The sequence below is a fragment of the Crotalus tigris genome, unplaced genomic scaffold, assembly GCF_016545835.1.
Source record: "Crotalus tigris isolate CLP2741 ecotype Arizona unplaced genomic scaffold, ASM1654583v1 scf7180000017536.10889498, whole genome shotgun sequence".
NCBI classification, from domain to species: domain Eukaryota; kingdom Metazoa; phylum Chordata; class Lepidosauria; order Squamata; family Viperidae; genus Crotalus; species Crotalus tigris.
The window spans coordinates 7,209,340-7,221,610 of record NW_024096460.1 but is presented as its reverse complement, the minus strand read 5'-3'; the positions used below and the strand labels follow the sequence as shown (position 1 = coordinate 7,221,610).

The following is a 12,271-nucleotide window of genomic DNA, read 5'->3' as shown; positions in this document are numbered from 1 at the left end:
AAGTGACTAACCCTGTGCTCTGGAATGATCTGCCCACTCCAATATGTGACAGGTGCAACTCTGGCTTTTAAGACCTGCTTTTCCCCCCAAGTTTTTGGGTCCAACTGACTGGAGCCCACTTTTGCTTGTTTAATTATCTTATTTGGTTGCCCTTTAACATTGTATATACAGAGTAGTTCTATTTTTAATATTGAATAATAATTTTATTTGTTTATTGTTTGTTTCTTTTGTGTACCAGAATGGTTTTTCCATGGACTTGGGGGGGCATGGGTTCATGTGCTGCTTGTATCCTATGCATGTGTGGCTGGGGCTTTGCTTGCTTGTGTGGACCGGTTCCTGGAGAGCTGTGGACTGGTGCCAGACCGGGGTTGTGGACACCTGCTCCAAAGCACCTGAAGGTAGAAAAAGAAGTGATGAATTAAAACTAATCAAGGAGAGAACCAACATAGAACTAAGGAGAAATTTCCTAATAGTAAGAACAATTAATCAGTGGAATGACTTGCCTCCAGAATCTGTGGGTGCTCTATCACTGGAGGGGTTTAAGAAGAGATTCAACAACCATTTGTCTGAAATGGTATAGGGTCTTCTGCTTGAGCGGGGGGTTGGACTAGAAGACCTCCATGGTCTCTTCCAACTCTGTTATTCTGTTATTCTGTAAAAGCCTTTAATATAAAACTGATTATATTCTTGTCAATGTCAGGCAGCAGCAGCAAGAGCCCATGGGTTGTCAACAACTAATTAAGGTCACAGAGTGAACCTTGTTAACTTGCAGTTACCAGATTTAGGAGTGAGCATCTCAGGAAGAGAGAGATTGTTCAGACAATCTATCTGCCCCACAGAGAGTACGGAACAAAAAAGAAAAGAAAAGAACAGGTTTGTAATGATTGTAATGGAAAACAGATTGGACAGCCATTTGTCTAAAATGGTATAGGTTTTAGCAAAGCTAAAGAGTTTTATAATACGGTCCTGGGTGCAGGCTCAGGGTCATCTGCTCAGAAACCTTTGAGTGGTAAAGAGCTGGAACAGCAATCTGAAGCATTAGGTCTGATCTCTGCCGGGAAGTTACAACTGGAATGGCAACGTCAAACAGAGGTTAAAGAGCAGAGGATGACCCGTGCAGCACATAGACGTAAGGAAAAGGAGCAACAAAAGAAAGAAACTAAAGAATCTTCTTTGGAAAGTGCCTCATTGCCAGTGGGAGGAGCAAGACCCAAGAGTTCTGCAACACATACAGCAATGGCAGATCTTCAGGCAGTCTTCTCCAGGCTCCTGGTTAAGGGAGATGGCAAAGTTTCTGACCTGGAATGTTAACCGTCTTAATTCTCCTCAGAAAAGAAAGAAAATCTTTCACTACTTAAAACAACATAACAACGATGTTATTTGCTTGGAGGAAACTCATATCCTACTTAAAGATCAAAAATATTTAGCTAATGCCCGTCTGGGATCTCATTTTGTATCTCCTGCTCCTGGGAAGAAAGGGGGAGTGGTTATTTATGTTAAGCAAAACTTACCAGTTTGTCTGGTAGAATCAGACCCCCAAGGAAGATATGTAATGATTGAACTTGGCTTATATAGTAAGAAAATACTCATAGTGGGACTTTACGCACCAAATCAACAACAGGAACAATTTTATAGACTGTTACATCAGAAAATAATCTCGCTGGATTATAGATCCGTGATATTAATGGGAGATTGGAATGGTGTCTTAGACACACAAAGGGACAAGAAAGGTTCTTCTCCTTTTTTTAAACAGGCTAAATTACCTAAAGCCTTTTTTGATATGAAAGAAGACTGGGAATTGAGAGACTATTGGCGGGAACGTAATCAAGAGGAGAGAGACTTCACCTTTTTTTCAGACAGACATCAATCCTTTTCAAGGATTGATTTTTTTTTTATTACAACGGATTTATATAATAAGGTAAAGAATGTAAAGATTTTTCCTAGGTCGTTGACGGATCATAGTCCAGTCTGGATGGAGCTGATTCAAGAAAAAGAGGAGAGAAGATCCTGGAGGGTGAATGAAAATTTATTTAGACAAGAAAAGAATGTTCAAAAGTTAAAGGAGTGTTTAAAGGACTATTTTGCTTTGAATATGTATAAGGGGACACCAATGTCAATGGTATGGGATGCAGGTAAAGCATTTATGCGTGGGATCTTGATAAAAATGAATAATTTTCATAGACAAAAGCAGATTCAGAAACGTAAAGAATTGGAAGATGAGATTAAATTAAAAGAAAAGGCTTTGATTTTAACTCCTTTAGATGAAAAGATTAAAGAATCTATAAAGTTGCTAAGAACACAATTTAATATGTTGATGGCGGATCAATCTGCAACTAACTTATTGTTTATGAAACAAAATACATTTTGCAATGCCAATAAACCAGGGAGATGGTTGGCTTACCAATTAAGAAAGAAACAGAGACAGAGAATAATAGATAAAATAAATTATAAGGGTAAATTAGTGTACCAGAAGGAATTGATTAAGAAATCTTTTTTAGATTACTATCAAAAACTATATAAATCTACTAATGTACAAACTTTAGATATAAACAAATATTTAAGTGAGGCTAATTTCCCTAAATTGACAGAAGATCAGAAACATGAAATTAATGGTTTAATTACTAATGAGGAAATTGCGATAGTAATTAAACAATTGAAATTAGGGAAAGCACCGGGTACGGATGGCTTGACATCTGTTTATTATAAAACTTTAATGGAAGAGATGATACAACCATTAGCTGACCTTTTTAATAGTATTTTACAGGGTTTAGAGATCCCTCCGTCATGGCGCAGTGCTTTTATATCCTTGATTCCAAAAGAGGATCAAGACCTTACTTTACCAAAGAATTACAGACCTATATCTCTCTTAAATGTTGATTATAAGATTTTTGCAAAAATTTTAGCTAATAGGCTCATGAGGGTTGTGCACCACCTCATACAAAGGGACCAAACTGGTTTTATAACTGGTAGATATATGAAAAATAATACCAGACAAATTATTAACTTACTAGAATATTTGGACAAGAATAACCAAATTCCTGCAGGGTTGATATTTTTAGATGCTGAAAAAGCTTTTGATCAACTGAATTGGTATTTTATGTTATGAGTAATTGAAGAGATGAATTTTGGTGAAAAAATATTACAAGCTTTTACTGCAACATATCAAAAACAAACGGCACAATTTATTGTTAATGGGGGATTGTCAGAGGTTTTTACAATAGAGAAAGGTACTAGACAGGGATGTCCATTGTCGCCGTTATTGTTTGTTTTAACATTGGAAATTTTGTTGATCAAGATTCGAGGGTCGCAGGAAATAAAAGGAATAGAAGTTAACAAAAAAGAATATAAGTTGAGAGCTTTTGCAGATGATTTGGTGGTTACTTTGTCTCAACCTATTTATTCTGTAGTAATGTTATTGCAGCTGATTCATCAATATGGACTGGTTTCGGGTTTCAAGATCAATGTTAATAAGACTAAGATATTACCTAAAAATATGACTACTCGGGATAAACAAATTTTGGCTAATCTGACTGGTTTTGAAATTGTTAATAAGGTAAAATACCTGGGGGTTATTTTATCTGTTTCTAATGCAAAACTGTTTAAGAATAATTATGAAAAGTTGTGGGTTAGGATACAGAAAGACTTGAGGAATTGGGAGAAGTTGCAGCTATCTCTCATGGGAAGAATTGCAGTGATTAAAATGAATGTCCTACCCAAGTTTCTCTTTTTGTTTCAAATGTTACCGATTTTGAAGAATGAGATTAATTTAAACGAATGGCAGAAAGGTATTAATAAATTTATTTGGGCAGGGAAAAAACCAAGGGTAAAGTTTAAAATCATGCAAGATTCCCGTGAGAGAGGTGGACTCAAGGTACCGAATTTGAAATTATACCATGATGCGGTGGCTTTAACATTAATTAGTGATTGGGTAAATTTAACAAATTTGGAGATACTCCATCTGGAGGGATGGGATTTACTTTTCGGTTGGCATGCCTATTTAATATTTAATAAGAAAGTGGATTGGGTTTTTAAATCTCATATTATAAGAACTTCTTTACTTAGGGTTTGGAGAAAATATTATAAAAGTGATTTTAAAATACCACTATGGGCTATACCTTGGCACGCGATAGAGGGCATAAGGAGAGGTGTTAAAATGGATACGGTGTCTTATACACAATTACTTAGATGGGATGGACATAACTGGCAGTTAAATTTATTGGAAGAGTTAGTATATGAAAATATTACTTATTCTTGGTTTCAATATAGACAATTAACAGATAGATGGAAGTTGGATCGTAAGGTGGGTTTTCTTAGAGAAGATGAAAATCTTTTCAAGCAAGTAAAGGATCAAAGACAAACCCATATTAAGAGAATTTATGGGGTTCTAGTGGAACTGGATTCAGAATCAGAATTAATTAAAGATTGTATGATTAAATGGGTGCAGAATTTTGGAGAACCAGTTCCACTGGATATCTGGGAAATTATCTGGGTGAGGAATGTTAAATTTACACAAGCCCAGAATTTAAGGGAGAATTTTTATAAAATGTTTTATAGATGGCACCTTGATCCACAAAAAATGTCTCTCATGTATCCTGACCTACAGCCCAAATGTTGGAGATGTGGTTGTTTGGATGCCACCTATTATCATATTTGGTGGTCGTGTAAAAATATAAAAGCTTTTTGGATTAAGATATGGTGGAATATTCAGAGAATCTTTAGAAAGAGGGTAAAATTTACTCCACAATTATTTTTGTTAGGTATAGTTACTGATTGCGATGCAAAGGAGGTTATATTGATGTTGAATCTGATCACAGCCGCAAGGTTGTTAGTAGGACAATACTGGAAGAAGGAATCTTTGCCTACCTTGCAGGAGTGGTTTTTTAAAGTATCTTATTTGGCGGAAATGGCAAAGATTTCGGCTTTCTTAAAAGAACAATCGCAAGAGAAATTTTTTGCTATTTGGGACAAATGGATAAAGTTTATACAATTTAAATTGGATATAAAAAATATTATTTAGCTTTTTTATAATTTTTATTTTTATATATATATATATTCTATTGTTAATCTTTCTTTTTTCTTTTTTTTCTTTTTATATAATTTTTTTAACTTTTTAAATTAAGCCTATATTCTGCTCTGGGAAGCTCCGGGGGGGGGGGAGGGTGTGGGTGGTTTGGGGAGGGTTGGGGGAGGTTTGTTTTGTTTTGTTTAATCCTGTTTTTTTTGTTGTATCGTTGTTTTCTGTTTTTTGTAAAAACTTTAAAAAAATTTTTCAATAAAATGGTATAGGGTTGGACTAGAAGACCTCCAATGTCCCTTCCAACTCTGTTATTCTGTAAAATTCTGAGAGTCATGAATGCAGGCATTGATCACAAAATTACTTTTTCATCATTGTTGCAATTTTCAGTTAGACTCTCTGATAATAACGTGATTAGTTGTCTATGGAGATTCTCAGTCACCCAGGTCAAGGTTGTTCCAAAGGTGCTTTTTCAAGAGGCAACTGTGCTTTCTTGTTTTTTCTTGAAGAAGTTTTGCTTCTCATCCAAGAAGCTTCTTCGGTTCTATCCATCTCAGGCAGAACCAAAGAAGCTTTTGGGATGAGAAGCTAAACATCTTTAAGGAAAAACAAAGGAAGTCCAGTTGTCTCTTGAAAAAGCACCTTTCAGACAACAGGATGAGTTATAAATATGTGAAAAATATATACTCAGTATTACAAACCATCCAAAAAGATATGTAGCCTTAAAGATAGAATAAAAGTCTGTTTGATTAAGTATGGGATCCCACTGAAAACATGGAGAGAAATGTTTTGATCATGTGCACATCAGTAAGTAGGAGTTTGTCTTTCTGCTATTCTGTACACTATTTGTGCACTACTATATGAAGCAGGCATATGTGTACATGTGTTTCAGAGTAACATACTGTTATGAAAGGAAAATGACTTGAAATTCAAATTAACTACTGTAGCAGTGGTAATCACAAGCATGTATTATCCTCTAAACTGCTGTTTTGCTTTTCTACATCTCAGCACAAAATCCTATCACTCAGGCTAATTGGCCTATTTCTTAGTTTTTTTGTTTTTCGTTTTAATTTACAACAGGCCTTCCAGCTATCTAAACTCCAAAGAAATCTGTTCTGTACCTAGCAACATTCGTGGCAACCGCTGGGCCTTTGTAATCTCTCTTACTTCCCTTTTTTTCCCTCCAACTACCAGTTGGTGGTTTCAGAGGTCAAATAGCCAAGGCACCTAATGCCAACAAGAGATTTGCCCACAGTTCTTTCAGAATTCTAGGAATATAATGTAAGAATGTCAAGACATAGGTCTGCAGTCAAAATGAAAATAAAAGTAAGTAAGCATACTTAATAATGCAGCTTCTTTTCTCTATCAAAAATATTATCTAACCTGTAAGTTGCACTCCACACAGACATGATGTCAGAAGGTGATAGGTTACATAGATTATAACATGAAACTTTCCAGCTGCCAAATACTTGTCTGAATCTGAGAAGATTAATCCATTTTTTTTAAAAAAATGAGGAAACCTCCATATAAAATATTTTTGCACAGTGTGTGATTGACGCATGCTGGCTACTATTTTTGCATTAGGCACAGAAAAAGACAACTTGAAATTAATTTGGGCTATCAGAAAGTGTTGATTGAAACTTATTGATTATGCTCAATGGATGCTTGATCGTTTGGTTTTCAGTGGTTTCAGATCCAGGTAAAACTGATAGATAAAACTGATTTTCCCCCACCAATGCATATGAAAAATTAAAGATAAAACTTATAAGCTGAAGAGTTGAGAGAATGATTTTCAAAATGTGAAAATTTATTTATAAAGCCAACGTGCTACTTTGATCACTTATCCAGTGGCAAAGGTTATAGAGCTCTTGCTGTGTTTTATAAGTTGTTACTAGCAAGGAATCCATAACCAACAGCATTTGAAACCCAAACTTACTTCATCATTTGGCATAGGCCTATCCATTTCCTTCATTTTTCCCTTTCCTGTTTGTCCTTACACATCTAAAAGCTAAAATCCAATGTTAGTCTTTAAAGCAGTCCTGTAGTCACAAAGGACTACTTTTTGGCCTAATTTCTAAGACTTTTCTATAGTCAAACTATATTTTTTTAATAAAAATAATCAGTGGACTTCAAGATTGAAAAAGGAAAAAACAGAAAATAGGGTGACCCACTCACTGTTTACTCTGATCTTAAACAACATCCATTAGCGTGTTTTTTGTTTTTGCTTTTCCCTACTTATGAATAATCTCTACATTTTGGCATTTTACCTAAACTGTCTAGTAAATTGAACCCATGATGAATGGTCTGAATAGATAGGACTCATCTTTGTTTTGTAAAAAAGACTTTTCCATGCAAACCTTTTTATGTAATACTTTTAACAGGTTAAAAAGTAGTCAATACCTATATATTATTCAACCATGGGTCATGGGAAAGGTGGATATAATTGCTTGATAATTTTCTGATTTGCACCTAGAACATCGGAAATAAATAATTGTTTAGACTGTGAAAAGCAATAACCATTCTCTTCATAAAGGCTGGCTTTGGTTTCCTTGCACAGTGATAAGAAAAAGGAACATTGACTGTGTCATGATTCCGACTAATGAAACTCTTCAAAGAACTTTCTGGCATTGTTTATCCTAAAAAGTCTTTATTTGTGCAACAAAGTATCGGCACAGCATGGATGGATGTCAAGATCTGAATTCCCCTCCCCTGCACATAACATTCCAGCCTATTCCCCTCCTCTATTTTGCAGTCATAAATCACATTTTCCAATCTGCCCCGTTCTGTAGCCCTGTATTCCTTATCTTAATTACTCCCTACACACATTCTTTCTCCTCCCCTCCCAGCATCATCTAAGTTAATCCTAAGTCTCTAAAAATACCAGACAGTTCTGCATATTTTGTCAAAGCAAGAACATCCAATGTTAGCAGCATTGACAGACTGTCTAATACCATCAGAAGAGAAAGTCCAAATATTGTTTCCCAGAGATTGTTCTCTGTAAACAACATTGAACGTGAACTGAACTTTAGAATCTTATCCAAAAAGGTACTAAAACATTCTTTCATTAGGTGGTAGCACTGCTCTAACTTTGGCTTATCCCAGAAGCTAAGCTGGGTTGCCTCTAGTTCAGGCTGATTAGGGAATTCTGGGAGTTGAAGCCCACATATTTTAAAGTTGCCAAGGCTGAGAAACACTGCTGTAGTTAATATTTGGATGGAGGACTTCCTATGTACTCTACAACTGTGGATTATATTAAGAAACTGAAAAAGTAGACTGGAAGAAGCCACTGGCAAACCAGTTTAGCAGTCCTCTCAGGAAAACTGCATTGGGTACAGTTGTTATGAGGCGGTCATAAGAACTTAGTTACTGCTAAATAATTGGTTCAACTATACTAAACTGTAAATTTTATTTGGAATTCTGTATGGAGACTGTTATCTTCTCTTGTTTTCTACTCTATTTCTCTTTTTCAGTTATATCCTTTTTATGAGATTTGGCAAGATTGCAGATTGACACAAATATTCCTTATGTTTTAGGACTGGCACAAAATTTGTTAAATTCTATAATTATGTGACATCTGCTAATCACACAAAGTTTTCCTAGTAAACTGCACTGCAGAGTCTCTTATGCAATTGTGTTTTCTGTCCTGCATAATGTATCAATTATATTGGAGATATAAAAGGCAGATAATTTGACCAGTCTCTTTGTAACTGGCTAGATATGCATCTCTGTTTAAAGTAAATATCCAGGAGGAATCCAGAAACAAATAGATATTTCTTAGCATTAAATTGTGCCAATCTAGATCAATGACACATGTTTCAGGAACTGAATTATTTGTCTTACCTGTTATTTCAGTAAGTAGGGGATGCCCTGGCCATCAAAAGCAAATTGTTTTTTTTAACAATATGAGAAAACTATCAAAATATCATCATCATAGTGAAACTCATAGCTTTCAAGACTTTGGGACAGTTAGTTTTGTTAATGTGCACATTTGAAAAAAAAATTTTTTTTAGTTTACAAAATATATTACAGCCTTCTTCAGACTGGGATTTTCCAAAGAGGTTTGTTTGTACATGCTGGGAATTATGGATTGAGAAAAGCTAGTAGAGTGTCAAAATCAAAATATTTTGTTTTGGTCACTGATGAACCTTAGCTAGTGTAGCGGATCCTGTCCTACAGCAGCAATTCAACTTCTACTGAATACTGAAATAACAGTATTGGAAAATGTAACACCAGACCGAGAAACTAGTTATCTTTTAACGGCCTTAGAACAATTCCAAAAACTTAATGGGATAAATGTATATATGTATATATGTATGTATGCATGCATGCGTGTATGTATATAAAGTTTGTGACTCTGAAACATGATATGTAAATAACAAAATAGTTTATGGAGGTCATTGAATTAAATCACAGTGAACACCTCATTAATAATACTAAAGACAGAAACTGTCAAATGGAAGGAAACAGGCACCTTGGGCCATATTTTTGTCTCATTTGTTGAACCACATACATCATAAGTGGAAATAAATATCCTAATTTAACACTTAGGTAGTGGTGACATGACTGAAATAAAAGTGTAATTTGCACAAAATGGAAATAAATACTCTAATTTAACACTCATGTATTGGTGGTATCGCTGAAATAAAAGTGTAATTTGCACTAAATTATATTATCCTTTTTGCCTTCACTCCTAGCTACTTTATTTATAATACATTTCAGCAACAAGATAAAGGAACCTGCTTTTGCTGGCATAATGACTAGGGAGAAGAATAAATGAATATTTTGTATTTAAATAGTATTGTAAAACTTATATGATGATGATGGAAGGAACCTTGTATGTCATGAAGTCCAACCCCCTGCTCAGGCAGGAAACCCTACACCATTTCAGACAAATGGCTGTCCAGTCTCTTCTTAAAAAAATTTCTTCCATTCAGTTGTGCCTGATTCTCAGATACTGCCTAGATAAAGTTCTTGCAGTTTTCTTGGCAATGATTTTCAAAAGTGGTTTGCCATTGGCTTCTTCCTAGGAAAAACAGTGTTTGGCCAAGATCACTCAGCTGGCTTTGTGCCTAAAGCAGGATTAGAACCCACAGTCTCCGGTTTCTTGCCTGATGCTTTAACCAACCACCCCAAATTGCAAAACTGCATGTTTACATAGCAAACTACAAAATCTAGAGTCACACTATGTTCATCTAACCAAATAGGGTCAGCTAAGCCAGTTTCAGTTCAAGTTTTCAGACGAAGTTTTCTCTAGTCCAAAATAGATACGTTGAGGATTTAATTTAAAACCTGCTGCATACAAAGCATTTATTGAGAGTTACAGCAAATTTTTGAATTGGAAGTGATAACAGATGGCCAGATCCACACTGAATTTGTTTTAGACAATAGAATGCCTTCATTCTATATCAAAAAGGATGGGAACATCCTTTTTAATAAGACATCTCCTTATTTTGACAGCACAGCTCAGAATTTCATTGACATTTTGCATGGTAATAACATATAACAAAATTTTTGCAAAATAACTTGTTGGATTATATCCTAATGTAATCTGTTTTAAATCTGTAAGAGACAGAGGCTAACAATAAATAAGTCAGAGGCTCATTTTTGGATAATACGGACAATAGCAGACTGATGAGGAATGTGTTTATTTTCCCCTTAATAGTTATGGAAGCAAAGCTTTAGTTTTATTATGATAAAATCCTAAAGCTATTATATTCCCTATGTCATAAATTATTTTATTGCCCAATCTTTAGGCTTATTCCTATTGATCAGTTTTCTGCTTTGAATTACAAACAATCCTTGCTTATTCAGATTTCTCTTTGAAATAGAAAGAAGATGCAACTGCCATTCAGTTAAGCTATTACTTTGACCAAACCGGTGACAGGTTCTGTTGTTAGGCCTGCTGTATTCACTTCAGATATCCTATTGACTTTCAGATCTTTATTCTCACACAACCTTTTACCCTAACAGCTCTTTTCCACAGCTCTTTTTTGCTGTGTCTTAGACATTTCTGTTGTATCTGCTGGATGACACAAATTTCCATTCTTGGGCTGACCGTTATTTCTTTACTTCCAGCTTTGTTTTGTTGCCTGTCTTCTTCTCATTGTCCTGACATTTCAGCTACTCCTCTTCTTCACTGTCACATTTCCTGCCATCTTCCCCCCATAAAGGGTATATTCCCCCCCCCCATAGACAGATAGGCAAATAGACTGAGAGAGGGAGAAAGAGGGTGGGAGAGAAGGATAGAGATTGCTTGCCTCACTGTGAACTCTTTATCAGTTGGCTGGCTGCCAGGATTGAGAAAGTACTGGAGTTTCTGTCACTTTTAGAATTGAGAATCAACCTGAGGGGGACCACTTGAACCTTCCATACGTTTTACTTCTAACAAAAAATACTTGGGGTGGTAGAAGTAGTGATGGAAGAGTTTTCATCTTCCAGATTTTGGTATATCGGCTTCTTCCCACATATATATTTATATTCCTTGGGATGCTTTTATTTTGTTCCTGGTCACCATACGAATCCAATTTTAATAACTGTATCAGACATAACATCATGAAAAAAACATTCTATATTGGCTTGCGTTCTATGTATGAAGCAAGGGATAAAATCTGGAACAGTAGCCCAACCGTTTATACATATAACCTCTAGTTAATCATGACTGGCAGCTATATACATGAATTCCTCTATTATAATATATGACCCCTTCATGGATTACTGCCTTGGCGTGGCGAAGAGACTTGCGTAACTCAATGAGGCTATGAGCTATGCCGTGCAGGATCACCCAAGACAGACAGGTCATAGCAGAGAGTTCTGACAAAATGTGATCCACTGGAGAAAGAAATGGCAACCCACTACAGTATCTTTGCTGTGAAAACCCCATGGACAGTACCAAAAGACAAAAAGATACGATGCTGGAAGATGAGCCCCTCAGGTCGGAAGGTGTCCAATATGCTACCAGAGAAGAGCAGAGAGCAAGTACTAGTAGCACCAGAAAGAGTGAAGCGACTGAGTCAAAGCCGAAAGGAGCTCAGCTGTGGATGCATCTGGTGGTAAAAGGAAAATCCGATGCTATAAAGATCTATACTCTATAGGAACCTGGAATGTAAGATCCATGAATCAAGGCAAGCTGGATGTGGTCAAACAAGAGATGACAAGACTGAATATAGACATCTTAAAATGGACAGGAATGGGTGAATTTAATTCAGAGGACCATCAAGTATACTACTGTGGGCAAGAATCCCCCAGAAGAAATGGACT

General features: G+C 35.8%; 1 protein-coding gene and 1 long non-coding RNA gene across 2 annotated transcripts in view; one reads left to right on the top strand and one right to left on the bottom strand.

The window, feature by feature from the left end:
- Nucleotides 1-12,271, top strand: part of CUNH10orf90 (chromosome unknown C10orf90 homolog) — a 180,826-nt gene that overhangs the window by 48,871 nt on the left and 119,684 nt on the right. The window lies entirely within an intron of this gene.
- LOC120308538 overlaps nt 262-12,271 on the bottom strand; it is a 32,472-nt gene continuing 20,462 nt past the window's right edge. The window contains exon 3 of the long non-coding RNA XR_005556869.1: nt 262-392. This is a non-coding gene — a long non-coding RNA (uncharacterized LOC120308538). The remainder of the gene's footprint in view (nt 393-12,271) is intronic.